Source organism: Fukomys damarensis, unplaced genomic scaffold (genome assembly GCF_012274545.1).
Source record: "Fukomys damarensis isolate Sample0158 unplaced genomic scaffold, DMR_v1.0_HiC HiC_scaffold_1, whole genome shotgun sequence".
Taxonomy (NCBI): domain Eukaryota; kingdom Metazoa; phylum Chordata; class Mammalia; order Rodentia; family Bathyergidae; genus Fukomys; species Fukomys damarensis.
In genome coordinates this window covers 63,994,991-64,022,720 of record NW_022900913.1, presented here as the reverse complement: position 1 = coordinate 64,022,720, position 27,730 = coordinate 63,994,991, and positions in this window count along the sequence as shown.

Here is a 27,730-nt window from a genome sequence, read left to right as displayed (position 1 = left end):
GAGAGAGATAAAATCAAAAGGCCATAGAGAAAATTAAATTTGTGCAAAATTAAAGACAAAGAGCCTAGTGCTCAGACAACTGGGCAAGAGTCTACTGACTACTTCAACAAAGAGTTGCATATGTGACTTGCTCCCCCATTTGACCCCCATTTAAGCAATATTATTTGGGTGACTGTACTTGTAATCCTATTGGTTGGTCACGATTTTGCCTCACCTCATGTGCACCTTGTAATTTTCCATTGGGTCTTATAGTTTTGCCCCACTTTGTACCCACCTCACCACATGGCTTTACTTTGAGAAGTGGGGTGGGTGGGAAACTCACTTTCTGGTGCCCCTTTTGTCTCTCTTAGGCAGAAGCTTTCTTTCTCTCAATAAATTTTTCCTACACTTAAAAAAGAGAGTTTGCAAACTTCTAGTGAGTTAGAAAGAGAAATAGAGACAGAGTGAGGGAAGGAGAGAGAGAGAGAGAGAGAGAAGATCGTGTGTGATTGGTGTGACTGGTCTTGAACACGTCTAGCCAGATTTTATTCCTCTTTTGAAAAACTATTAGAGGGCAAGTGGAATGGTTAGAGGACTGACTGGGAGGCAACTGTTAGCATGCAGTTGCCGAAGAGAGAATCTCTAGGCTGTGCATGTATGGCAGGCTCAGAGAGAAGTCCCAAGACAAAGGGAACTTGGCCACATCTGCTGCCTCCACAACTTAAACCGAGGCTGCCAGGAACTTTGAGTACATCTGGGGTCATCCTCAGCAGACTCAGCCAGGAGAGAAAAGCTTGGAGGAAAGACTACCCATTTGTCTTTGTGGCCTTCCCAACTGAGAGCCCTGATGGCACAATGATCCTGATGAACTGAATATACTGTCCCTATGAAGAAGGAGACACCATGAGAAGGAAGCTTGTTCAAACTGTGGAAGCTTTTCAAAGATGGTTATGATGCAGTTTTCTATCTTTCTCTTTTCAGGAGTTCCTAGGATTTAGACAAAACCTATACCCTTTAAATTCATGATCTTCCAACAAAATGGGAGAAAATAAAGAGGATGAGGCAGTCTCTGGCCTCAGGAACTCCTCATCCATGGAGAGAGGAGCCTGACACTAAGGTTTCCCACTCCAGGTATGGGTGGAGTCTTGGCCCCACCTGGAGAGGCCCCATGCTGGATGGGAAGAGCAGACTCACCCAGGGCAGTAGGGACATAAGCTGGGGTGTGGACACTTATTCTTGGGGTGATGGAGGTCAGGGGCCAACTAGGCAGGATCCATGAGGAAAGCACCCCTCAGGATGAGGATTGAGAAGATAACCCTGGAGGTCATGCTTTTTTGGATGCAAGGACAGAAAACTGAAAAAGTCTATGCTGCCCTGACTGGTGCATGAAATGGGTCTTTGAAATCTGCTCTACATCTGTGCTGTCAGATGCATGGGGTAGGTCCAGTCTTGCCTTTGTTCTATCTCTGGTCCTCCTCTCCCAGACTGCTGAGTAGGTGAGATGTGCCCTATGCCTTGCCCCTCTTGCAGTATGTCTACCCCCATTCCCTCTCATATTCGTGGCCTGCCCACCCACTGACCTGAACTCACCATATACAGCCTATCAGTGAGAGCACCCTGCAGAGCTACCTATTTTTATAAAAATCCAGGACAGATTCCACAGTCACCATCTTTCCAGGCACATGTAGTGAAAGCATGGGCAAGACCAGTCAGAGGCAGTGCTGATATCCCAGCTTGCTCCCTTCTCCTAGACCTGCAAAGCAAGACTGCCCCCAAAAGGGCCAACTGGTCTCTCATCCTGCCCTTGCAGGTCTTTACTCTTCCCTAATCATTCTCCTGGGCCGAGGTCCAACTAGAAAGGACAAAAGAAGAGGCCTCCCCACATCCTGCAGTCCCAATCCCGTTCCTATTCTGAAGCTTCTCACATCATTCAGCAGGTTGCACAGAATGGGCCTCTTGTTCACATTCACTGCACAGCACCGTGCCTGTCTGGCCTCTTTCTCCTCCCTCTGCATCATCAGCCATTATTGGGACTGTGGGAGAATCCCAAGTGTTCCAACCCTCTCTTACCTCATTATCCTGGGGTCCTCCCAAAACCCATATTGACTCCATCCTAACTTCAGTGGGGCCCATCCTGCCCTTGCATGAGATGACTGATGGGCCTTGAATAACACTGCCAATTTTCTATCCATCCCTGACAAGCAGCCCTTTCCTTGGCCAAGCCATGTGCAGCCCCACAGCTGCTCCGTGCGTGACATTGCCCACTTGCTGCCTCTGCCTGCATCCTCTTTTATCCTCACCTCCTTCTAAAAGCATCTCCCTCATACCCTAGGGGATATTGTCACCTGCTGGGTCACTCTCAGAGCTAATCCCTCACATCTTCTGTAAAGGCTTATTTTCTTAGGGTTTGGATTTCTCATGGAATGTGTGAGGTTCATGGAGGATTGATCTTACCCCAGAAACATCATTTTGCCTGGGTGCATGGAGGAGTGAGTGAAGTTCTCACTCTGTCCATTTCTTTCCTGCCAAGCGTCTTTGTCTTTGATCTCAAAATACATATCACCTCTCTGTTTTTCCCAGTCCTCTCAGGCTATCAGAATTCACACAGATCACAGTTAAAACACATAGTAAGTACCAGGAATTGTGTTCAGTGCCTTTGTATATAGCATCTTGTTTAATCTCTGCCTCCTCCTGGATCTGGTATGATAATCCCATGTTATTCCCAACCTCAGAGAATAAGGGTTTGGCCAAGGTCACAGAGGTGGTACTAATATAATATGGCCCCTGCTAAGGCACCCCACAAAACTGTACCACAACTCCCTGTGGATGTCCTGCATCATCATTCTGTCCTCAGCCTAGGCTGCAAGGCTGGTTTCTAGAAACATGACACTCTGGACAGTGGAGATGACTTTGTCTCCTGTGCCTGCTCTATTCCTGCCTTTTTTCCCCAGGGTAGAGCAATCAGGTTTTGTTGTTGTTGTTGTTGTTGTTATTGTTGTTTTTCTATGGGAGGGTTGAAGAATATGCTTAAAGAAAGTCATCAAACTGGGGCTTCTTTAAAAGGATAGATTGACTAAGTGACCATTAAAACAGAGAATGATAATAAAAAAGATATGAATTCTCAAGGCCAAAAGGAGGGAAAGAGAGGGTGCCATGGAACAGATGTGTCGTGAATGCTGTGAATTTCAAAAGTGTGTATTTACAACTGAGTCTGCAGATGCTGTAGGATAAATGTTTTTGTCCTTCAAATTGATGGCAGAAATCTTTCCCCAGTGGCAATAGTATTAAGAGGTGGGATGGGTGGCTTTATAATGAAAGCTCAGAGGGGCTTGCTTTTTCTTTCTTCCATGTAAAATCACAGAGAAAATATCCTATATGTGAAACAGCCCTTCACTAGATTCCACATCTCTGGGGGCCTTGATACTGGGCTTCCCAGCCTCAAGAAATATGAATGATAAATTTCTGTTTATAAATGATGCCATCTCAGGTATTTTGATGTACTAGCCAGAATAGACCAAGACAGTAGGCAAAGCCCACGTCACACAGCATACTTTGGTAGAGGTGGGAGATTGTCCCCTTGGCTCCAGTGGACGCAGGACCCCAGTTCTCAGGTGGGACTGCTCCACTCTTCTGGGATTTGCACAAAGGTGATAAGGAGGGCTAAGGAAGTGAACACAACAGTAGGGGCAAGGGCTGAGAATAGTTCCAGGAGAATTGTCTTAGTCCTACTTTTCTTGTAGCTGAGATAAAATACTCAACACCCAAGTTAAAAGAGAAAAGGCTTGTTTGTGCTCACAGTTTGTAGAGGTTTCAGTTTGAAGTTGGCTGGCTCCAAGGCAGGGTGGCATGGCAGAAGAACATTTCAGAGGAGAAACAGTCCATGATCTGGCAGCAAGCACAAGACAGCAATACAGTGAAGAAGCAAAGCAGTAGCAGCAGCAATCTACCATCTCCTTTTATCTCTTTTAGTCTACCCATCCTTTGGGTGGTACCACCCATACTTAGGGTGGGCCTTCCCACTATCCACACCCAGAACTATGCTAAACCAGTGAACTCATTTAGTAATCACACACCCTTAATCCCAGCATCATGCACTTAATCCCAGCATCATACACCCTAGATCCCACCACCTCTATAAAACTCTAGTTATGTCCACATGAAGCTTTGTGGGTATAACTAGACACAGCCATAACAGGAACTGAGAGGAATTTCTAACAATGGTGATGATTTCTAGTTCCCAATGTCACTGAGTAACACAATAGTCACTCAACAGTAGTGGTTTTTAGTGTGGTCAGGTGGCCAGCAGAATTAGTATCAGCAAACACTTGTTAAAAATGCAGATTCCCCCTCCTGCAAATGCAGAAACTGGGGAGAGATCCAGGCACTGATGTTTTAACATGGTCTAGTATGAATCTGATGTTCACACAGATTTGGGATCCATTCTAATCGTTACCAACTCCTCCTGGAGGTTTCCCATTTTCTTTTTAGTGACTCTGTCTCAAACATGAATGGATGGCAAGAGATCACTGGAGGGCCAGGGATTCAGCCCAGTGTTTCTGCTGCCTGCCTTGAAAGTGCAAGGTCCCAAGTTTGATCCCCAGTACCACAAGAAAAAAAAGTTCACTGGAAATTAAACAAAACCTTACAAATTTTAGAGGATCCAAAATAAGCAAACAGAAAGAATGATCTAGGAGTACACATAAAATATAGGGACTTGGATGTTTAACAATTCTAACTTGTGCTCTCTTCGGCAGCACATATACTAAAAAATTCTAAGTTGTATGATGAAGAACATTTGAGAATGTTTTGCTGTTTTGTATTAATAAAGATACAAATGCTTTTGGGAAAAAAATAAGAGAATAAAGAATAGTAGTGAACAAGAATGCTAAGTGAACCATTTTGTTCCCAAATGTTAGCTGAATCCCAAAGCTTGAAACTATAGATAAAAACGTTGAGTTATATATGGAGAGATGTGACCATATAGAGGGCACGTTTTATAAAGAAAAAAACTCAAAAACAAAAACATAGCAACACAACCCAGTAGTTGCTATGCATTTATGCAGGCTGGAAACTCCAGTTTGTAGAAATGAGAGTCTTGACTCTCCTGATGGAGCCATGATGCTGTCATATAGCCAGGAGAATAGAATCCTGGCAAACTCCTTAGATGGATTCTGGGGCTGCCTTTTAGAAAGCAGGTCTTCCCTTTCCCTGTCTGGCTAGTCTGTTGATCCAGAGGCTTGAGGACTCTTCCTGGAACTCTAGTCAGTAAGACAGCTTAGGAGAGGGCTGATCTGTGTTTCCTGAAGACTGAGGTCCATCCACCTTTCTCAGCCTCGCTTCTCTTGCTTTCAACACTGACCATTCCCTGTTCTTGAACCCTTGCCTTCCAGTCTCCTTTCTTTCTCCTAGTGTTTTGCCCACCTCTCTGACATTTCTTTTTGGGCCTCCTCTGAGGAGGGAGCTATACTGCGGTTTTAGAAGCTTTGTCTAAGCTCTTTCTCATCTCATCCACTTGCACCTTCACCTGTGGAAAACCCCACCCATTCCTGCACCCTTCCATCCACACCCATCAGCCCTGGCCTGTGAACACCCTGAATCTGCTTGCTGACCATCTGTGAAAGATGCACAGGAACACAGGTGCCCCGAGTGCCAGGAACAGCAGGCACCCATGGGAAAGGCTGGAGTGGAGTCCCACCAGGAACAGCACACCCACAGAGATAAGGCAGTACAGCAGAAAGATGGCACGGGCCCAGTGGTTGCTCACCAGCCATGCAGTGCTTCAGTCATTCAGTGCCTGTGCAGAGGCAAAGAGGATGAAACCATGGACAGCTCAGGGTCCAGGCTGCCCCCTGCACTCAGCTTTCTGAGATACCCCTTCCATGAGCAATTCAGGCTGCTCTAAGGTTTTTCTGCCATTCATGATCTGCGCTAGGCCTGAGGTACTCCTCAAAACCACACAGAATGCCTCTACACCCTCCACAGTGTGCACCCTGGGTTTTGTGTGACCTCTCAATCACATATAGCCTTTACTCCCTACTTCCCTGGCTGCTTCCTGTATACCTCCTGCCTGACTATGGCATCTCATAGTAGAGATGCTTCTTCTAGGCATCGTACCACACATGTGGCTGGACACGTGAGAAGGCAATGAATCACTGTCCCTCTTAAGCGCATTCATGCTTTGGCCTTGGAGGTCTCAGTCTCTGTGGATGATCAGTTCCCACTGGATGGGCCCTGGAAGGTTCTCAGTGATAAAAATTCTTCTGCTTAGGAACCCCTGGGCACAGGAGGGATTGAAAACAAGATTCTAGCAACTGGGCCATCTGAGGTCAGTGGATGAGTATTGTGGCCTGGGGCTGTGGAAACATAAAATCCTGCATTGAATCCCTAGGCCCTTACTTCTCTGTGATTCTGAGTAAGGTGATTAACTTCTGCCAGTGCAAATATCCTTCTCAACTAAAGGAATGATAGAGATGAAATGATTCGATGCATATGCAGGCTTAGGAGCACCCTTGGGCTGAAAGGTGAATATCAGTCAGGTGGGGGTCTACAAGGGGTATGCAGGTAAAACAAGAGAGGGTACAAGGGGAATATCAAACAGGATGCCAAGGATGAAGATGAGGACTACCAGCCTCCACTGGAGTTTGCACTGTAGGACCTGGGCATTGCCTTGAAACTCTTTTCTCCTTCCAGCTGTTGAAAGAAAGGAAGCAGCTCAATTTCCTGAGACCAGATACCTGACACCTGACACCACTTCCAGACATCAGACATCAGCATGGGCACACTGGCCAGAAAGTGGCCTCTGGCTTGGAACAATGTGGATTTCATGGTTTCCTGTTTTCCTTTTAAATTTAATTAGATCACATAATTTGCTGCCCACCCCTGGTGTAAGGCTAAAACTCTCACTTCCATTCCACAGAGCGTGAACAGCCAAAAAGGCCTCCATGATGCTGGGTGGTAATACCCAGCGAGGCTCCAGGAGCTCGACAGAGAAACCCAGGAAGGAACACACCAGGCTAGATGGTAAATAGACCTTTATTAGTCTGGCCAGACGGTGTTCTCGGAACAAGTAGCTCAGGGGCTGAGGTCCTTTTTATGGGTGAGTAAAAAGAGGGGTTAACATTTTAGGCTTGCAGGCAGGTGACAAAGGGCTGTTGATTTGAGCTGGTGGTCAGCAGCCACTTACTCGGCAGTCACATATTGATGAGTAACAGATACCACCTATAGGATGTTTCAAAGGTCACCAAGACTTTCTGGATGAGCAAACAGTTTGACAATTAACTTGGGGTCTCTATGTCTAGAACCACTACCTTACATGTTAATTCAGATCCAGACTTCAAACAGTACAAGATTGCGTTACATTCCTAAGCCAGTGTTAGAACAAAGGTTGGGGCTATGGCTACAATGGGGGTGGGGGGTTAAAGCACTGTCTCCTAGGCCCTTTGTCATTTAGCATGGGCTTGTAATTTAGGCCTTACACTGGTTGCACTTGATTTTTAGTGCAGTAAAAAAATGTCAGTGTTTTAGGAAATACTTTCCTGTTGTCTTGAATGATAAAGCTCTTCTGAGACACTGTTTCTAGAGTTCCCCACAAATGATATTGTTTGCACATGTGCCGAGACACCAGTGGAACTTCAAAAAGTAGAGGAGTTCTCCAGAAACCTTCCTTTTCAAAACAAACATCTGTATCAGCTGGAAGACTTTGTTATAGAGCTAGGCACACAAGACTCAAATGTGGGGCTCCAAAATCCCAGATGACAGTGGCAGAGCCAAGGTGGAGCAGCAGCAAAGGGGGAGGAGGAAGGTAAATAATACTGATAAAGATACTACATTGGGATAGTAGGAAAAAGCAGCAACTGAGCTTAACACTCCCGATTTTAGCCCATATTGCTAAAAAAGAGAAAAGTCTTGGTCCTGAGGAAACTGACTATGCTGAAGTGACTCCATGCTAATAGGCCAGAGACTGTGCTTCTTCATATGCTAATTGCTAACTTGGTTAACAGCCCACCCAGGGATAAATGATATGACAAAAGGTGACCGTAGAATATTTCTTGCATAAGATAAGCAGTATGTTTGGAATCTTGTCCTCTGGTAGTTCTATGAATGCCCTGACCTATATTTGAACTTTTTTGTTTAGAAAAACCCTATAAAACTACCTCAGCCCCTGAGCAGTTGCCTCTCAGAGCTACTTGGCTCTGGGAGTGCTGTCTGGCCAGACTAATAGAGGTCTGTTTACCATCTAGCCTGGTGTGTTCCTTCCTGGGTGACTCTCATTCCTCTGTGGAACTCCCAGAGCCTCACTGAGCTATAGGTCCCAGCATCATGGAGGTCCTTTTAGCTGTTTACAGCTTCCAGAAGTAAGGCCCTGGGTCTTGCATTCGGAGCCCTTGTTGGGCTATAGGACTCAGCATCGTGGAGGCCTTTTGGCTGTTCATGCTCCTCAGAGTGGAAGTGAGACTTTAGGTCTTACAGTCCATAACATTCTTTGGCCACCAATGAAAGTAAAAACAAGATCTCTCTGAGAAAAATTTCTCCTAGTGGAGCCTGCAAGACAGTCACAGATGAACATCATACAACAAGATTGTGATCTCAAAAGGCAAACCACTTGAGAATCAACAGACCCAGAGACAACAGACTAGCTGCAGATGTTGGAAATGTCAGACATAGAACAGAAGAGAACCAGTATAAGAACTTTTAAAAGAAAGAAAAGCTGTAATTACAAAAATGAAAGTATAACAAGAATCAGAGTAAAACAGTACCTTTGAAAGGAAGACAGTGAATTTATGAGCAGGAAAATGAGCAACAAGCTGTCATTGAAATAAACATCACAAGAAGGTTAAATAGACTCAACACAAAGAGTTACTGAACAAGAATATATAGCTGAAATGTGAAAGAGGAATACTTGGTAGGTAGAAGTTTTAACATATGTCCACAAGGAGAAATGGAAAAGTAATACAGTATTTTAAAAGATAGACACAATAAATTTTCTTAAACTTGAAAATCATAAATCATCAGATTCAGGAAACAAGACTTATCTTGAGCAGGATGAATACAAAGGAAACCTGAGGCTAGAAGCCACAGTGATCAGTGATGAAGGAAAGATCTTGAAGCACCACTAGAGAGAACTGAAGGGAAGCACAAGGAGACGGAATGAGTTTAAGCACAAGGAGCTTAAGCAAATAAGTGAGAAAAATGTCTTCAATTTATTGGTAGTCAGTTATAGCCAGTCTAGAGTGGTATACTCAACAAAATTACACCAGCAGAGGTAAAATAGGAGTACAGTTATAGATAATTAGAAACTGTTAGAACACACAAGTGAGATACCTGATTTCATGAAATAAAAGAAAAAAATAGTGTCAGATGTAATAATAATCAGTCAAAATTGTAAACGTGTAAACAAATTCAAATGCTGATTCTGTGTATTAAATAATCAGAATATGTTCAAAATGTGGACTTCAAAAGAAAAGAGAAAATCCTGGGCCATTTAAGTCAGTAGGGGTAAGAGTAGAGCCAAACTGTGTTGCAACAGTCCTGTTTTCCATTATTCAAGAGGGGAATCAATCCTTTGAAAATACATTTGCATGACAAAATTTCAAGAATAGCCACTATCATAAGTGGGAAAATGTAGACTAGTGGATAAAATAAGAGAAGCTTCCAACCCAGAAGAGTCAAGGGAATTGAAACAATGAAGCAGAAAGTGCGGGCTGCAATAATTGTGATGGGTAAAATGAGTATTGAGTATCAAAGTGTATTGAGTATCCCAAGGCGAAAAGACATGCTTGGCCTGCTGGCCTAGGTCAAACCTCTGCCAGCCCTCAGTGTCCTGGAGCCTTGCAGTGGCTGTGCCCTGGCCTGGTGAAAAGAATGGCAGATTCCCAGCCATTGCCAGGGGCAGCTACATCAAGGGCTGAGCAGGCAGGTCTGAAAACTTGGCCACTGGAGGCCTCGGAACTGCACAGATCCTGTTCATGTGGTGACCGCATTGTCCTAGTTGGAGTAGACCACACCTCATGAAATTAAGGGACCCAGGCCGAGGATGGGTGGAAGGGTTACTTGGCCCCCAGGTAGTTTCCAAAGAGAAACAGCAAAGCAACATGCCAGGTTTGGCTAATTGGAAATGCCCACTGCTCTCTGAGAAGATTTCCTGGCCATTTTTAGGACTGTGTATGTAAAATGAAAAGGCTGCTCTCACCATGGCTGCCAACCTTTGAGAAGAAAACTTGCTGCATCTGGATAATACAGATGTGAAGAGGTTGCTGATGTATGATACAGTAGAGTTACAAGTCTTGCATCTTAGAAATGACCATATGTTTAAAAAAATGACAGAAAACAAACATCTTGGAAATGACTTTTTGAAATGGAGTTCATTAGGCCATCTGAAGAAATGACACTAGGAGTGACACTGGTCAACAGTGAGAAGAGAAGGCCACTCCCAGGCTGGCAACATGTAGAAGTTGTTCATATTGTAACCATTATTTCTGTGTGCATTTTAGTCTGCATATGAATTATATATATATATATATATATACAATGCTAAGTACTGCAATGAAATATCTGATCTTCCTAGATATTCCTAAATTCCTGATACATGTTAAAATGGAGAAGTAGTAAAATGACACATTTTTAAAATTCCATTTTGTTAAAACTCACATGAAGTGTAGGGCTGAGGATTCAGCTCAGTGGTTCTGCTGCCTGCCTTGCAAAGTGCAAGGACTCAAGGTTGACCCCAAGTACCAAAAATAAACAAACAAACAAACAAACTCACATTAAGTGTTATTATGTGAGGGAAATAGGCAACCCCCATTTTGAGTGGAACAAACTGTGTTTATGCACTGGATTTCTGTAGAGAAGGAAATTCAGAGTGCTGGGCTAGTTCACTTAGAGCAACACAAGTCACCATTTTCCCTTATGTCTGTGCATTTTATTTTACTTTGATGCATATGTTGGATATGTAAAGGGCAAAAAGGGTTCTTTTACAACATCTAGTCTTCCTAGATGTTTAAGAGGTGGACATTTGTTTGTTTGTTTTATTTTGTTTTGTGATGCAGTCTTGATAAGTAGTTCAGGCTGGTCTTGAACTCACTATGGAGCCCAGGTTGGACTTGAACATACACTGATATTTCTGCCTCAGCCTCCCAAGTGCTGGGATTATAGGCATGTACCTCCATGCCTGGCCTTCTTGACAATTTTGACAAAAGTAGAGTTAGTAAAGTAACAAATTTTGTACATTTTGTGGTAAAATTCTTAGGCTTGATTGTCTCTGAAATAAGCATGTTAGCTCATTGGGTTAGTGGAGATGAAAAGTATTCTAGATTAGAATACTCATTTGCAAGACACTTTCAACTATTGTTACACAAGTACAGTTTAATCAAGACTGCTGAGTATACATAAAATGAATAAATGGAGACCTTATTTGAAACATTTAGTCTTACCTAAATATTTAGGTGTACACAACATATGTTAAACATAGAGGTAATAAAATACCACTATGTAAACATATTTTTGCTAAAATCCATAGGAAATACCACCTTTTAGGAATGGAATGGTTAAACGACCTCCTGAGTGATATGGTACTGTCTATACTTGTTTAGTGGTTTGATGGTAGAAAGAAGCAATTGCAAAAGGTACCATGTTAGTGCCTTTGTACTTGGATTTTTCCGACATAATTTTTCTCTATGTTTTGTGGGTTTCATTTTGCTGTTTATATAACTGGAAAATAAGTCCAAATTTTGCAACATCTGGTCCCTAAATATTAAAGAGGTTTCCAGTGTAGGACAAAGTAGTAAATTTAGCATATTTTGTACCCTTTATGTTGAAATACACGGTAAGCTTGTCCTCTCTAAATTAAATTTGAATTCAACCATCTCAACATTACATGCCTATACTTGTCCACAGGGGAAAAGGCAGTGAGAAGGAAGGGAGGGGGGAATGCATCAAGGCCCAAATGGTCATGGTTAGAAGATATCTCAGATTATAACCATTGCTGCACTTGTGATTTTATTTATCAGTGCTCAACAATAGCAAACACACTGTTATATGAAAAATCTAGCTCTAGATATGTAGAAGTGCTTCATATATTTAAAAGTAGAAGTAGTAATATAAGACCCTCTGTAAGTAGATTTTGTAAAACTGAATGGAAACACTGTGTTTGGTAATAGAATGTTTAAACCACATCTGAACAGTATATTATCTGTATTTGTTCACTGGGTTGAGGAAGGTAGGAGGAAAGAAATTATGAAAGGTGTTTTGCTGAGTGTATGGTAGAGAATTTTAATTTCAGATTATCTATTGCTCTTATGTTACATGTATTTTATTTAACTTTGCTATACTATATATAGAATCTGTATGGCCATATGAGACTAAATATCTTATCTCTAGATATTAAAGAGATTGCAGCATATGACAAAAGTAGAATTAGTAAATTAACCCACATTGTATATTTTCAGTCAAAATTCATAAAAAGGCTGTCATCTGAAAAGGACTCTTGGAAGTATAATTGTAAAATCACATTTGAGTGACCCATGTGCCTGTATCACATGTGACAAGCAGAGAAGAAATTGGAAGAAATCAAAGATTCTAGGCCAGAATGCTCCTGCTCATGGAAGCTTTCATATGCAATCACTCTTAGATGTGTATAGTTTATTCACTACTATGGTGCTTCTAGTGGGCAAACTTGAGTCCACATTTGAAACATCTAGTCTTTCTAGATGTTTACAATGCACAAAGTATGTTAAAGGTAAAGGTAGTAAACAATACCTTTTGTAGATATGCTTTCATTAAAATTAATAATGAAATATTGTCTTTAGGGGGTGGAATGATCAGACCACTGATCTGAGCCTAGACATATTTGTCCTAGTTCAGAGAGGGAGGAGGAAAAGAAAGTACAAAGGGCTCTACATCAGTGTGGTTTTGGTGAAGCGAGATTGACCACTGTCATTTATGTCTCTGCATTTTGTTTTCCTTTCCTGTGTAATCGTTGTATATAAACTAGGACAGAGGAATCCTAGTTTACATCTAGCCTTTCTAGAGGTTAAGGAGGTTGCCAGTGTATGGCAGAAGTAGAATTACTAAACTAACACATTGAGATGTAAAGGTACAAGATCCCAATAATGAATGTAACTGTACTGTATGCCTAAAAAGTGCCAATAAACTCAATGAGAAAAAAAAAAGTAGCAACAAACTCAACGAGAAAAAAAAATTAACACATTGAGTACATTTTGTGTTAAAAGTCACTAGATGGTTCTTAAAACCACTTAGGAAGTGAAATTGTTAACATTCCCTCTAAGAATTACATATGTGCATATCTGTCCTCTGGATTAAAAATGGTGGAAAGGGGGAAGGGTTCCAGACCAGTATGTTTTTATTTAGATGACACTTAAAAATTATAGCCTTTGTTAAGTATATGTGTGCAGTTTAGTCAATGCCACTATACATATGGGGTAGTTAAATTCTTATTGGAAACATCTAGTCTTTCTAGATGTTTAAAATTCATACATGTAAAACTCAAGGGCTAATGTAAGATGCTTTAAGTATTTTTTTGTTACTTTACAAGCATGGCATTATCAAATTTTCTGTCTTAGTGTGCTGACTACTCATAGGTTTGGGAGGGTAACTATACAGAGAGGGAAGTTGAGTGAATTCAGATCCTTTTGTCATTGTTCTATGTGTACGTTTTAGTTGATAGTGCTAGGTGCTAATGGATGAGTCCTACTGCCCAAATTATGTGAGAAGCAGCAAAATATTTCCTGTATAAATGTCCTTTTCTTAGTTTTTAGGAAGAACTGTCTTCTGGAAGTAACTTTTATTAATGCCACTCCTTGGAGCTAGATGTGGTCCTGAACTCAGTCAAAGAAGTGATGAAGAGAAAAAAGGGCTGATGAGGGAGGTAAGGGCTCTTTGCTAGATCTCCATATCTGCAAAATGATTTGAGGTCGAAACCATAAGCCTGCATGTGCTTTTTTGGTAGAACTTGGGCTTATAGTACACAAATTTCATACTGTACTGCACATCTTCTTGGCTTTATAGATATCCAGAGGTGGCAATGTATGATAAAAACCAGAAACAGTGAGCCAGGCAATATTTAAGTATCTTTTTGTTATAATTGATAGAAAGGACACTCACCTTGGACTTGGAATTGCTACAAGACCTCTAAGCAGAGTGTGGGGATAATTGCACAAGGATAGATGCATGTGTGCAAAGCGTTTAGACTTCCATTTCCATGGGAGAAGTCCATGTATGTGCATCTTCTAGTGATACTGCAGGAACATGTTAATAATTCAGTGGGAACATGCCTTCTTGCTAATATCTTAATTGCAGAGTTCTGATAACTCTCAGCCACATGGCTTGGTGTATTCTGTTGCTTTATGTCTCATTTTAAGTTGAGCATTAAGGAAATGCAGTACTGCAATTGTAACTTTGCCAAAACTTCTATCTAGAGGCCTTGTTGCCATTTTCATCTTCAGTGAAATTTGTGTTCCTAAGAAAGGCAGGATTACATTTTTTTTTCTAAAGGATTGAGTTGGAGTAGTGTATTTTTGGTTATCAAAAATACTGTTCTTACATTAGGATTTTGAATTGGTGAATAATCATGATGTATGCTTACTGAACACCTAGAAGGACACATCCAAATAAGCTGCTTATGACTGCAAGTGAATTTCTTCTTTGTGTTTTTGTTTCCTGTAATGAACACATTAACTTAAAAAAAAGATTATTTTTAAAACTAAAAAATGCACCCTAATGTCTTTTTCTTTCATTTATTCAATAATAACTATTGCCTAATTCTTGCAAAGCATAATATTTCTTAGAATGAAGTTGATATACTAGCCTCTCTGTAGTAACTTATGGTCATACATTATCAGCAGAGATGTATAAGCAGCTTCCAAGATTCATCTTTAAAGGTCACATTTGTTTTCCCTTTCTGTCCTACTTCCATTTGGCTAGAATGTAGCAATAATAGCTGGAATTTTAGCCGGAATCTTGTACCAAGAGCTGGTTGGCACAAGATGTCATCCCCAGTAACAAAAAAGTAAAGGCAAGTGGATGCCTGATCCAGTCCCTTGCCAGTCAGGTCTGCAGCCAGCTACCTCTGTCAAAGTGAAACAGAGCCAGACACTTGTTAAGGGCAGCGATATGGTTTTCATTCGGGCTCTTGAAGCAGGAGAGGAAATTCTGTATAAAATGAACTTAGTTCTGATCCAGGTGAAGATGACTGTGAGACTATGGGAAGAATGAAGAAGTAGGGAGAAGGAATGAAGGGATGAATATAGGGAGTGGTTCAAGTTGAATCCGGGGTGGGGGGTAGAAAATACAAAATACAGGTGGAATGAGCTTTTTTAAAAAGGAGCTATTGGGGAGGGCAGCTATTTGGTCAGGGTATATCTTTGCTGATTTGGCTGGAATAAATAAGTTCTTCTGGCAGTCTTGAACTTTCTTAGGGAAGAACTTAATGGCTTGAGTTATACCAGAGATATGACCTGCTGGATATCATGCTAGTGTCTGTTCAGTCTCTCATGTTGAAGGTGAATGAAAGCAATCATGTCAATAATTAGCAATTCTCATAGACAAATAAATGAGTGTTACTAAGTTTGGTCAACGTGAGTGTCCTTTTCATTTCAAGAAGTCTTAGAGAAAAATGAAATTAAGCAGTTATCTAACACTGTTTTTAGAGACCATTTTTTACTAATTTTGATAAATTCATGTGGTTTTCTCTGAACTGGATTATACCCAGCACAGATGATGGAACATAGCTCTAACAGCGGACTGGGAGAGAGTTGGTGTGTATGTTGAAGCTCAAGAAAGGCATGGGACAGAGAGATTAACAAACATAATATCCACAAATCTAGGAAACTGTGTATTTTGGAGAAGGATAAGAATAGTTTGGGAGGAGAAATTGGCCAGGGATGAAGTCTGGAGGCCTGCTGAATTTTGGTTGCAAATCTTGAGTTGATTTTTCAAGATTAAAGTTGCTTTTTGATGTTGTTGTTTTTCCTCCATTTATCATTTTAATTTTTCAAAAGAGAACTGGTTTGTGGGCCAAGATGTGTAGAGTATTTGATAAACACTTAACTCAGAGGATTCTGTATCATTTTCTTCTCAAATCAATGCTTCCAACTTAATAGGTAGAAAGCTCATTTATCCTTGTTTTTCAGTTCTCCCCCATTGATATTTAATTGGAAAATGTTAAAAAGACTCTTGTTTCTGTGAATCATCCTTATTTGTCCTGGTTCTTTTTATTTCTAGATGCATTTAATCATTACTTTACATCTATATGATCTTTTTGTGCTTATGTGAAAAGTGATAAGTAGAAAAAGAAGCTAGTTTTCAGTGCTACCTGAAAAATGAACCAGCTTGAAAACCTTTTGTATTACTTTTTTGCAACATTCAAATATGAAGTTTTATTTTCATATCGTTTTGTGCATTCCTCTCAAATAACAACTTTTATCTTTTACACATATCATTGTAGTCAGTGACTTTAACAATATTTAGACGGTTCACCCAAGTCCAGCAGTGTAGGGAACAACTGTATTCTCCTCATTCAAAATTAGACCTCTACATTTAATTTTCCTCTGAGACACTGAAGGAATGATGAGTAAGTATTGATACGTTTTGGCTTGGGAAGAAGAAAGCAACTACATTGTGATAAGGTTAACATCTTCTCTAACATTGTTAACTCTGGATGATTGATTTATACATTGTCTAAGGCTCTGCCACTAATTGAGAGTTTAAATGAGCCAATCCCAGTGAACAAAAAGAGTAGAATTATTGACCTTCTAGGCATAATATGGGAACATTATCCATTGTAAACCTTCATTTGCCTCACAGGTTCCCAAAAGAGAAACCCTGAGGAACAAAATCATTTTTATACATGAAGTTTAGGAAAAATAAATTGCCTATGTGATTTTTGAGCCCCTGCATAATAAAAATCTTTCTACTCAATCCAGCTTGATGCATACCCTTTGGATATTGTCAATATGCTCAGCACTACAATGCTGGATTTCAGGTATGAACTATACACATGCAACTAGATAATGAAAAGGAAGGTTGGTAAACACAGAATTAATCCACAGGCCATGTACTAGATGTAGGACAATACTTGGTGGGAACAGTGCAACTAACTCTGTATTGGCTTTTAGAAGGGGCATAACTTAGGGAATAGGACACTGAAGACATAATGACTCCCATTGAGTCATGTAAATAGGAAAAATTATCAAGAGGAAAAGGAGGTGGTAGACAGAGGAAGAGGTACATAGACAAAGAAGACTGCAGTGTTTATTATAAACATTAAAGTAGATCACACAGAGATAGTATGTTGAAGACAGGCATGAGAGGAGTTTTAAAAGGTAGAGACCAGCTCTTTTTTCTCTAGTTGAAAATTTACCCTAGCATAAAATAATAGAGCGTTTTAAATGGTTGCCTATTAATACATTCCAGAGAACAGAGACTCCAGAGAAATAGCCTCGGTAGGATATAGAGAGATACAAATATAGACACAGATACCTAAGAAAAACCTTAGTCTGGGAATTGGTCTACAAGATTGTGGAGGCTGAGCAATCTTGAACTAAGTTATCTGCAAGCTGGAGGAGAGAAGCTGGTGGTATGGTCCAGTTTGAGTCTGAAGGCCTGAGAATGAGAGAAATAAATGCATTGTCTCTCAGAATGATGACAAAGACCTAGGGTTTGAGGATGAGGTAGGATGCTTGTGTTAAATCTTAAAGCTAGGAGGCTTAATATTTTAATTGAGGAAAGTATGGTTGTAACAGCTCAAGGAGAAAAAAGAAAATTTTCTTTTTCTCAACTTTCATATTCTATCCCTCAGTGGATGAGATGGTGCCCACTGATTAGGGTGGATTTTTAAAATTTAGCTTATTGATTCAGATGTTCATTTCTTCCACAAATACCCTCATAGATATAATTAGAAATAATGTCTTAGAGCTGGCATGGTGGCACACACCTGCAATTCCAGTACTCTGGGAGGCTGAGGCAGGGGGATCACAAGTTTGAGCCTCCTTTGGCAACTTAGTGACTCAGGGAGACTCTGTCTCCATAAAAGATCTTACCAGCCATCTGGGAGTACTTTCACCCATGCACAATGACACATAAAGTTAAGTGTCACAAAGAGTAGCAGTTGAGGTTTGTGCTGTGCAAATATTATCCTGATGCCACTGAGGTATTTGGGAAGAGAGGAGTAGAAGAGATGGAGGTATGGAGAAGCTGTAGTGAGGGGTTCAGGTGTGGCATTGGCTGTACTTGAAATTCAGAGAGAAGGTTGAAGTTAGTGTAAAGGTGCTCATAAAATAAAGGTCTGAAATAAAATTAGTGTGAGTGGAAAAGAATATTAAAGATTCAAGTTAAGAGAATTGGTGATCGATGAGATGTTGGAAGTCTAAGTCGGTGTCTGGGATGATTCTCATGTTTTATGTTGGACACAATACCTAATATTCTTTCTGAGATAGTAATTCAGAAGAGTGAGCATTGGCCTTTGTAGACCAAAGGACATAAGATGGTAACAATCTCCTGATCATCTGATTAGCTTTATATGAATTCCTTGAAATCTCCTGGGGGAATGACTAATGTCAACAACCAAAAAATGTTGATGTGTTATAGTAAAAGATAATTTGTAATAGGTCACATTGTACCCTGTTATCTTTGAATGTTTAGAAAGGCACATAAAGAATCTTTTTAACATATTAATTACCATTATTACTACCTATAGACTTTCCTAAATATGTGGTAGTTGACATGAGAAAAGCTTTACTGCAAAACAATTCAACTTTGGCATTTATCAGTTTTTATATGCCAATATGAATCAAAGTGTTATGCTCATGACATCCAAAGTTACTCCCTTACTGGTATATCATTAAAGTACTTGGCACATATTAGTAAGTATAGTCTAAATATTAGCATATTAATAACTCAAGGAGAGATTTATAGATGCTTACACTCTATCATCAGTGTTGGGGGACTTCTCAGCGGAGTCCACCGTCTCAGCAGCTATAGGAGTGAGAATGAGGTCCTTAGGGGAGGTGTGAACAGTGACTATGACATCTCTAACAGACCATGCTTTATGCCACTGCATGTACACATGTAATTAAATGTGCTCACCCCGTCTTGGAACAGGTCCTCTGAGGAAACTGACAAGAACTTTAGTGGAAAGAACTATTGTTCTTATAATTGAAGCTGGTCTTGGAAATACAGTGGTACTGGTCTTATGTTTCTCCACTGCTCATTTAGATTTTTACTCACTCCTGGCAACAAATCTATTTGGACTGGGTAATTTGCCTGGTTCAAGATCAGACATCCAACCCTAGGGACTGATCCTTGTCATGAGGGTATTATAAGACCACTGCATCTGTCCACTTACACAAAATTTAGGTGAGAAAATATCATCATAAGAGATGACACAATGGACCACCTGATTGCAAAAGTGTTCTTCCCTTCTCAATATCTACTAGAAGTCCTATTTCCTTCTGGTAATTGGGGTCAAGTACACTTGTCAGGCACCTCCCAGTCTTCTGGCCCTGGTCAGAGGAAACTAAAATTTTTTTTTTTTTTTTTTTGTACTGGGGATCAAACTCTGCCCCTTGCACTTGCGAACCACTGAGCTAAACCCCGGGCCCTAAAACTTTTTTTGAGACAAATTTCACTGTTCACTGTACATCCCAGGGTACCCAGCAATTTGCCATCCTCCTGCCTCAGACTTCCAAGTGCTGGGATTACAGGTGCACACCACAGCACCTGGCTAGCTGTATCCCAATATTTCATGGGGGTTTTGTTATAACGCTGGTGGAAGTACTTCTCTGGAACACAATCCAAAATCATAAGATGGGAAGAAATAATTCCCAAAGCAAGTCCTCAGGAGTGTTGGTTGTTGTGCCCAAGTTGTGAAATCCCCAAGAAGACCACCAAGAAACTCTTCTGATGTAAATACATGAGGAGTTTATTACAAGCTCAACCCTGGACCCTCAGTGTCACCGATGCAGCAGCTACAAACTGGAAGTCCTGACCCACTTATTCATCCTGTTTTTATAGGGTTAGGGTGGCTTGAAATTCTCTCTATTCTATTGGAAGCTGCTGGGGCATTTGTGAAAGTGTGAAGAAAACTATTTCAGGCTGGGGAAGGGGCTATTTCAGAGAGAAGTCAGTGTGCTCAGGAATGTGGTGAGCTTCTCTTATCTATACAGAACCTCCTCTTCTTCTTCTTTGAGGTTGGAGTGATTTTTTTCCCCCACCCGTCTGTCTCTGCTCTTATCACAACCAAGCAAACTAAGCAAATTCCTGACACTTGAGTCCATCTGGAAGTCAGGCCTGACACCAGATGGCTTTTTAGTTTAAAATGGAGTTAGTTAGGCTAAGTGGGGGGTGTTGGGACCAGATTTCTAGGGTCCCACATTTCCCCCTTCTCATGGACCTTAGGGGCCCAATCTTGGCGACCTAGGGACGACGTCCTCTCAAAGCTACTTCCTGCTGAATTAGGGCATCATGGAACCTAAAACGTGGGAGTTTGGGTCCAGGTCCGTGTTTTTCTTTGACAGGGAACCCATGGTTGGGGTCTGGCTGCAGCTGGGCATGCCAGAGGAAGTTCTTATGTGCGGCTAGTTCATGACTACCATCTGTCATGCCTCCTACAGGAGTTTTTTTTACTGCCAATATTTGGAGGGTCTGAGGAGAGGTCAAAGGAACATATTTATCAGAAAGACAGCAATTCCAGGCTTGGGTCTGTCTCAAGTAGATGGGCCTCAAATCTCTCAGAAATTTGCTATAAAGACCCTTACCTTCTGAATTTAATTGACGGGGCTCTAAAGATTCTAGGAAAACTATATATAGCCTGAATGGCTTATTTTGGTGAGCCCATATTTCTCCATATATGCGTGTATCATACAAATCAGGATCCTGCATTTTAGGAAGCACAGGTATAGGGGGGTAATGGCACATTAGGTGTACAAGATAATTCACAAAATGTGAAAGAGAAAACTAATTGGACCGAATTCTGCCCTGCATCCAATTGGGTTCTTCCCTATCATATGTCAGATTCATGATCTCTCTGTGCTCTGGACAATATCCCGATAGTAGGGCAGTGTCCCCCACCTGAACCTACATTTTAACAGCAGCATATTGCATGTTTGGGGCACAATAAAGGCAGCATTTTTAAGGATACAAGCGTAGAAGCCATGCCATAGTAGAGGCAGGAATCTGGCTTTTTTTCAAAGGTCTCAAAGAACTTATCATTGAGGGCTTCAGGGTCAAGGGCACATCCCCTCCTTAAAAGAGAAGATTAAATAGAAGGAGAGCATTACATATGTTGAGCATCTGGGATGTCTTCATCTTCAGGAGGAGGTTGATATTGTTGTCTCAATACCATTAATTGTACAGAATTTATTCTTTGCGTAATAAAAGCAGGTAACTTATTAATTATACAAGGCCCTATCATAAGTAAAATTAAACCCAAAATCAGAGATCCAGTGAGGACTGAAAGCAAAGCAGTTACCCAGGAGGAAGAAGTAAACCAACTTTTATACCGACTTTGGTTTTGCACCCTTTTCTTCTTCCTCTTCTGTAGTCCTTCCCTAATTTTGGCCATGGAATCTCTTATCACTCCCGAATGGTTGGTATAATAACAGCATTTTTTTTCTTAACATTTGGCAAATATCTCTTTGGGCTGTAGTAAGAACATCTAAGCCCCTTTGACTTTGTCATATTACTGCTGTTAAGGAATCTATCTTTTGTAGACTTATAAACTCTTAATTTATAAGCACAATAGCTCATAACAGTCTGACACAGTATAAGAGTCCATCTCAATTGTAGTTTTCATTTTTAAGCCATGCATGGACTCACCTCTGTTATAAATGCTGGCCCATTATCACTGACTATCGAGAGAGGCAGACCAAACCTTGAAATTTTTAATAAGATCTTTCATATCTCTGAAGAACTCTTTTTGTTTTTTTAATGGGTAAGGCCTCAGGCCATCCAGAAGAGTACAAACCCATACTAATATATATTTATAACTTTTATAGGGGGTGAGTATAATCATCTAAAGTTTCTGTTCAGTTGTCCTTTTGGCTTATCTGTCTACCTTTGCATTGCTATTTGCTATTGCATCTTTTTCTTTTTGAATTATTATAGCTACTTTGTCAGATTTCCACATTGCCTCAAATAACTATATTATATCCTGTTTAATTTTAATAAGTTTGCCCTCTGCTGTGAGAAGACCACAACCATATAAACTGTGCCATAGATATACCAAGTAGCAAACAGGAATCTGTATAAACATTTACCCTTTTTTCTTTTGCCCATCAGACAGCATGTATGAGTGTCCATAGTTCTGCTCACTGAGCTGACCATCCAGTGGGGAGGGGTCCTGCTTGGACCATTTCATCTTGAGTCATCTCTGCATAGCCAGCATAGCATACCCCATTTTCCATGAAGCTGTTCTTATCCTTGAACAGGACTAAATCAGCCTCAGGTAGCAAGTCTTTTTGCAGATCTGTACAACTGGAGAACAATTCTTCAGTTTCCCTGAGGCAGTTGTGGTCAGGGGCCCTGGTCCCAAGGGCAAAAAGTAGCAGGGTTTAAGGTTTTAACTGGAGTAATATACAGGAGGGGATTCTCACAGATGAGGGCCTGATATTATGTGACTCTGTTATTTGAGAGCCATCAATAACTTGTTATTTAATAGTTCTAAAAGGCATGGGGAAACCAAACATTTTTTTTTTCCTAATGTTATCTGGTCAGCTTCCTCAATTAGCACTACTGCAGCTGCCAGGGCTTTATAAACAAAGGAAGTATCTCTTCACAGCTGGATCAAAACTCTAAGATAAATATATCACTGGCTAATTTTATGGGCCTATTACTTTAATGAACACCCCTAAAGCAATATGATTTTTTTCAGTTAGGTATAAACTAAAAGGCTGGGTCACATTTAGGATCCCTGATATGGGGGCAGCAGAAAGAGTTAGTTTTAGCTGTTTAAATGCTGGCTCTTACTCTTTATCTTATAGTAATTACTGTCTTTCTGGGCCCTTTAAAGACATATATAGAGAGAATCTAGATCTTGTAAAAACCTTTTATTTAAAAAATTTTCTCATCTGCTTTAGGTCTTTTTATCTCCAAGCTGCATAAACTTTATATCTTGTCTCCTAAAGCAGCATTAACAGTCTCTGAATACCCTGTTTTTTTAATTTACTACATCAGAAAATTAACAATAATCATTTTATGTATGAAACTTTATGCCCTTTAATCTAATTAAGTATCAAAAGCATTTTTAATAGAACCTCTTAATAACTATTTTTCTACAGAAATCTTATTTTGAAAATAAACATTGTAAACTTATCATAATAACATATTCAGAATTTAACCCTTTGATGATAACCAATGTAAACATTCTATAACAACATATTTAGCCATGTTTATAGGGGGTGTATCTTTTTAGAAGGCTATGAAAACTATTGAGGCTCCCATTAGTGAATAAAGACCAGAATAAATATTTTGAGTAGCTTTTCTTTTTACTATTAGCAGGAGTCTATCTAGACTTGAGTTTATACTTAATTATCTTGACAAAATTTTAACCTATAAAACCAGGCTATAGAAATTAACAAATCATTAATATCCATGCTGTCATTTCAATCAAAATATAATTGGACAAACTGACACAAACATAAGACAATTTATGAAACTATAATATGCTCAAATGTATTTGCCACTTGAATTATAAAATCTCTCTTATTTATTTGTTTTTGGTACTGGGGATTGAACTTGGATCTTTGTGCTTACAGGTCAGGTGGCAGCACCATTGAGCTAAATAAACCTCCAGACCTAAGACCTCTTTTAGGTAAGACTAGTCAGAACTTTTGCAGATCAATTAACAGAAATCTGTTGTAGAATTACAATCAAAAGGAACAAAAGCTCTTTGTTATTGTAAAAGTAAACCTTTTGTAACAAACTTGAAACCAATAAGCAAACATAAATAAATCATTTTTATACACTGTCTCTACATACTCAAGCCCTCTGGTCTTATATATCTTTCTTTATCTCTTTCTAACAAGACAAGCATACAAAATTCTTTCACATTGAAAGTATATCTCTTTTACCTATAGCTTTCTTAATATCTTTTTCTGTCTCATTTACTATTAACCTTCTATAACAAACTTCAGCTATTGAAATCTTTTGTTCTCAGATTGTTATATCTTAAAATTTGACTGGCTACCTATAAAACAGTATTAACCTTGAGTTTTTATCAACAAAGTAAAAAAGAACAAGTTAACCCTAAAATTGTAATTCAAGAATTTGCAATGCACAAGAAATGTTTTAAACACACCAATTAAACTTAATTCAAATTGAAACAAAAATACATTTATCAAATAATTAAAAATTTTTAACTTGATTTTTTTTGTAAAAAATTTTTAAAAATATTTTTGTCTTTCAGAATTTTCCTACTTGATTTCAGTCTATTAGAGATTTTTTTCATTTTAGTTCTTTCTAATCTGAGTGCAAGCCCTATTTTATCTTTTTTCTGAGTCCCATCATGCTTTCCCATCTCCACCCTCTAGTGCAGTAAAGCTAAACAATTTTGTTTTTGCCCCTTACCTCCTCCACACCTTTGATCTTAGCAACTCAGGGAGAGGGAGGCAGTTTGACCTTCTGCAAAGGGGAAACATTGGGATTTGCCTGCAAGGATGTCTCATTCTCTGAGAGGCAAGTTTATCACAGGAAAACAACAGATTTGGCAAGCAATTGTTTTAAGCACCAAAACTAAATAGTTTTCACTAATAGCTGATTACCAAGGAGCAAAAGCTTGATCAGCTCCTAGAGTACACAAGGCTCTAAATTATCAAAGTCTCAGGTAAACAAAACAAAGGCAGATAACTTTCCTTTTGTCTAGAGTTGTCCTGGGGGCAAAATCTGGTTTAGCTGAGACCATGATGACTCACAAAGTTTCATAACCATCTTTGATTGCAGTTTTATCTTATACTCCCCCATAAAATTTTTATCAAAATTTTGAATTATGCACTTAAGCACAGTTGGTTTAATATTAGCATTCCCACGACCATTAGATATTCTCTTGTCTGGTGATGCAAGACAAACAAAGGGTGGGGTGCCATTCCAGAGAACAGCCTCAAATTTTCTCATTATTCCTGCCCTGAGCTTCCCAGTTTCCCCTGGCCCACCCCAATCAAAGGAGGGCTTCTCCTTGCAAGAGTCTCCACCCTTTTTTTAGGGAGGCCATAGACTTGCAGGACTGACCCACATAAGCTCCGAAATGCCAGAAGGGCTCTGCAAGTGCAAGTGCCTCCTCCCTTTGTTTTGGGTGTACAGACTAGGCTACCAATGGATTTCTTAGCTCATTCCATTCACTCTCCTAACCCAGTCTCTCTCACACACACAGTCATACAATAGGTTAATACATTCCCTCTCTGGGGCCCCTTCCAAAGATAGACTAGGGAGCAATCCAGGGGATCTCACCATTTAGACACAGGATTTTACTCATTCACCTTTTTATTCTGCTACTGGTGAGCTGGCCTCTGCATCCTAGAAAGGGAACCCAGGAAATCCTGGGAGCGCACCTCTTTCCTTCCAAGGAGATGGTCAGTCATCCTCTCTGGTGGACTCTGGTTATGGTTCAATATGGGCTGTGTCAGTTACTCCCTTCTTTCCTGCTGGAGAATTTGACTCCGTATTCCTCTTCCTGCTTAGGGAAAGAGCCAATTTAAAATTTAGTGAGAAAGCAATCCAGCAGGGTGTTCTCGGAGCCAGATCCTCAGAATTCTCTTCTTTGGTAACCAATATCGGCCCTGGGGGCTGTGAGGGCAAAAGAGGTTTTAACCAGCAAAGGGGTGGGGGTTATTTACCAACTCTTTTTAAACAACAATTTAAGGGACCTGGTCAGGATGGCTCTGAAAAACAATCATTTTAACTTTTCTCATGGTCTCCAAATCTAGAGTTCCCCCTAATGGTCAACCCGCACAAAAGCCTGGCCATTCAGAATCACATAAAGTCTGATATTTTCCTCTCTTAATTTCCACTGATAGATCATGTGCTCTAGCTATCACATCCTAAAAATGTTCAATCATCAAGGAAAGGGGAGTATTCAGGGACTGTCCCATTTTATTAACATCTGTCACAGTCAACACAATCAAAGATCAAGAAGACACACGATCACAAAGAACACCAAAAGACACCAAATACCAAATGGATCCAAAACAAAACCAAGGTGGTATTGTAACAATGCCAGCATGGGAGCAATCCACCTCACCTTCTACTTAGAGGGAAGCTAACTCTCTGTGGGGGGTGGGGAGACTCTAACCCTCTATTGAGAGGGACTCTAACCCTCTGGGGGACTCTAACTCCCTTTTCAGGGACTGGAACATCTTACAAGGCCCTTGCCTGTCGGGCATCATATAGGCGCATCCACCCACGACCATGGTTTGGCTACCCAAAGTGCCTCATGAGACCCACAAGACAAAACAGGAAATAAGACAATAAGAGACAAAAGACTTACATGTGCCCTTGTTGACTGCTGGGCTCCTCCAGAGAGAGAGAGTCTTGGATCAGTTGGGGATCCCGGATGAGCTCCCAAATGTTGTGCCCAAGTTGCAAAATCCCCAAGAAGACCACCAAGAAACTCTTCTGATGTAAATACATGAGGAGTTTATTACAAGCTCAACCCTGGATCCCCAGTGTCACCGACGCAGCACCTACAAACTGGAAGCCCCGACCCACTTATTCAGCCTATTTTTTATAGGGTTATGGTGGCTTGAAATTCTCTCTATTCTATTGAATGTTGCCTGGGCATTTGTGAAAGTGTGAAGAAAACTATTTCAGGCTGGGGAGGGGGCTATTTCAGAGAGAAGTCAGTGTGCTCAGGAATGTGGTGAGCTTCTCTTATCTATACAGAACCTCTTGTTCTTCTTTGAGGTTGGAGTGATTTTTTCCTCCATCTGTCTGTCTCTGCTCTTATTGCAACCAAGCAAACTAAGCAAATTCCTGCAGCTTGAGTCCATCTGGAGGTCAGGCCTGAAACCAGATGGCTTTTCAGTTTAAAATGGAGTTAGTTAGGCTAAGTGGGGGGTGTTGGGACCAGATTTCTAGGGTCCCACATTGGTAATCTCTAGTAGCCTTTACTTCTGTTCACATACGTTATATGCACAGGGGACACAGCACTTCAGGATTTATCTTGATTGAGGATGCATTTTGTGTCTTCTTGGATATTATCTTGTCCACACAAATTATAAGCACCAAACTTTCCTCTCTGTCAAAAACTGCTCAAATTGGGCCTCACTTTTGGGTGGTGTGGCATGTAACAGGAGACCTGCATTCATCCATTTCACCATAAACCACAGTAACTTTTATCATTTACTGTACTAGAATTTGTTCTAACCTCACATTACTTTATAGAATATATTTCATTACTATTAGGTATTTGCATCCCATTCTTCCATATATTGTAAAATAACTGAACATGACAATCATGTTCTATGTGTCCTTTCATGAGGGTAGTATGATGTTTATCCCTTTATTGACTATTTATTGGGCACCTATTACATGTCAGGAACTACAATGTGTGGCGAAGAAGGTAGAAATATTCAAACATGAAGTTTTCCATCTAAAGAAAGAAAGATTAGCATACAATATTTACCAAAGATTAAAAAAATGATTTTTTAAACAACCTACTGTATTTTAAGAATGTTTCTTAAGGAATTACACCCATAGCACACACTTCTTAAAACCAACTTATTTATTTGATATTATTGTTTATAGAGGG